Source organism: Clytia hemisphaerica, unplaced genomic scaffold, assembly GCF_902728285.1.
Source record: "Clytia hemisphaerica strain Z4C2 unplaced genomic scaffold, Clytia hemisphaerica genome assembly, whole genome shotgun sequence".
NCBI lineage: Eukaryota > Metazoa > Cnidaria > Hydrozoa > Leptothecata > Clytiidae > Clytia > Clytia hemisphaerica.
In genome coordinates this window covers 352,360-355,074 of record NW_027103979.1, presented here as the reverse complement: position 1 = coordinate 355,074, position 2,715 = coordinate 352,360, and the positions used below count along the sequence as shown (strand labels likewise).

General features: G+C 34.5%; 1 long non-coding RNA gene across 1 annotated transcript; it reads left to right on the top strand.

The window, feature by feature from the left end:
• The first annotated feature begins 301 nt into the window (after window positions 1-301).
• Window positions 302-1,500, top strand: LOC136810881 (uncharacterized). The gene is made up of 3 exons (XR_010847169.1): window positions 302-389; window positions 990-1,104; window positions 1,336-1,500. It is a non-coding gene; the product is annotated as an uncharacterized lncRNA (long non-coding RNA).
• The last annotated feature ends 1,215 nt before the right edge of the window (window positions 1,501-2,715 follow it).

Below are 2,715 nucleotides of genomic sequence, written 5' to 3'. Positions count from 1 at the left end.
CGCGTTACAGGAAGCGTGAATTCAAGTCTGTATTTTAGATTTTGTGTACAAAAGCGTTTTGCAGGCCTGCACCCTGCAAAATTTTGCAGAAAGACCTGGATGAGGTGAAAATGCAGGGTTTGCCCGGGATTTGATGGCTGTTAGTGTCAAAATGTTAAAAGTCAAGACTCGTCAAATGGCTTTAGATGCTTGGAGAAGAAGAAACAGAATAGTCAGTCCTGATTTTATCTATTTTGTCGCAAATTCTGAAGAATTTGAAGCCTGCACATTTTCGATCTGCTCCAAATTCGTCATCTGAGGGCTGCCATCAAGGTCATCTCGATGTTTTGTTTTTCTTCTTATGGTTATCTTCTGAAATCCATTGCAACAAGGAAAGTCAAATCTGTAAGGTATGTGGTATTTTTTTCTATTATTTTTCATGCCTGCATGTTATCAATTATAATCTGATAAGTGCAGGAAAAACTGCTTCCCTTCCCCCTCTTTCTCTACTTATCTGCCTATATGGCCTATGACTTGTCATAATTTTTGGTAATCAACAAAACCACTTGTTGTGTGTCGTGAGTGAGTGGCAAATCATGAAATATTTATAAGATATTTGATCAATCGGGGTACGTACTTACTGTTTGTTTGGCCAATCAATCACTCTGGCTCTAAGAAAAGGTTGACGACAGGAGATGAATTTGTGGCAATTTAAGAGGCAAAGGGACAACCAACCTATTGTGGTTTTATTTTGAAATAAGAGAAAAAAAATAATATTGAAAATTTTGTGATTCTGACCTTGACACCCTAATGTTTTAAATGTTTTGGCCGGTTAAAAACTTTTTCTAGGGAGAGAAAAAGATCTGTGTGGGTTTTTTGCACACTATTTTGAGGTACACAAACAGATTGTATTTGACTATGTTTAGTTTGCGGGCCAGCACCTGCCAGTCAAGTGCTGGTCATAAAAACTGCACGACAATCTTAAAAATGATTTCTCTATTTTGTTTTAGTTCTCTTCCAAATGGAAATTGCCTGTACAGTTCCATTTTTCTCCATCTTGTGGGCAACAATTCTTTGATGGATACACTTCGATGCCTTACACGTGTGCAGAACTTTTCCTGAATTGTAAGTATTATTCTCAGAACCAAAAAAACCCATCCAATAAGTTTAGTAGATTGGCTCAGTCATGAAGCATTACGGTCGAGGCGGTTATCCACAGTCAGCCGGTTATTATATAAGATTAATTTCATTGGTTGTCCAGTTGTCGTTTGACTTAAATTTTGTTGTTTTGTGTTTGTTAAATATGTAGGTGTAGCTTGCAAAAATCCTAATCCCCCCTTCATTATATACTTTCAGGTTAGTTGCCATCATACTGTCCAGTAGCCCCTAGATCAATGGATTATTTTGCACCTTCACGTGGTTGGTACGAAATCTTTGTAAACACTGACAAAGTCTGCTAATAAGATGAGTGAAACCATATTTAACTTTAAGGAAACAACAGAATGGAATAATTCAATCAAAATGATGACGTGTCAGTGTGTACCTAACATTTAGTTTCTTGAAAGTTTTTGGATTCAAAATTTTCCCTTTAAACTGGATATCAATATTTGTCATGTAATATCATCTCTGGAAAGTACATCTTGATTTGATTTTGACATGTAATTGCCAATGCAAATGAATTTGGATGCATAATGTATATATATAGTATAAAATTTATAACACAACAACTGAATTCTGATACCAAACATAAAACATGCTGCATTATGTACATAATGAATAAATGAGTTTCTGATGACATATGGTTTGTTTTCAATTCGGATTGGGGGCTTTTTACCCCTGGTACAGGATTCTCTGCTTGATTTGGCAAACAGTTCCAAACGAGACACCAGAATGGGGCTAGACTACAATTTCAAGATGAACCAACTATAGAGATTTCAGCTTCAGTACAAATTCTAGTTTTGGATACTTTAATGCATCACATCAATCAATTTTCTAATGAAATACTATTTTCTTGAGCAGTCTGAATAAAATAGTTTTGCTCTTTTTCACTAAATTTTCATTTGAAATGGCAAAAGGCTTTTATTATTAATCTGCTTGAAATTATTTAAGTCACCTTTTGGCAGCAATAAGATAAATAAATTTGACACAATAAGAATCAAAATTATATTAAAAATTTTTAGACAGTTTGGTAAATATTATTATTATTGTTATTGCTATCATCACGATCAGATAAAGATTTTTGTATAATTTATAATATTTTGTGTGCTATTGTATTATTTGGCTATCATTTTTCACTGTTTTGTGTAAAATTCAAAAGTTCTTTAAAAAATTCATGATAGTTATTATTATTTTTTTTTTACACCTTCTTTCTCTTTCCTTCATTTATTCCATATTTTAGAGGCAGAGGCAGAGGCAGATTTTAGTTTTACCAGCTTCATTTTGTGTTTAAATGAATTTTAATTCTTTATCTCTGGTTCATGGTACATTGGGCATAAAAAGGTGGCTGTTTTAGCCAATCTAGAGGGTCGAAATTCAAAAACTTTCTGGCCCGTCGGGCCCAACCATGGTGGGCCCTCCTTAGACACTATATATAGCTGAATCAATATATAAAGCTGAATCTTTTTTGCAGGGTATCCTAAAAATCCTAGATACGCCCCTGCCGAGCATCCCGTAACTACCACCCACTCCCATGGGAGAGATGACTTTGCATATTCATACAGATTTATCATTGTGTTA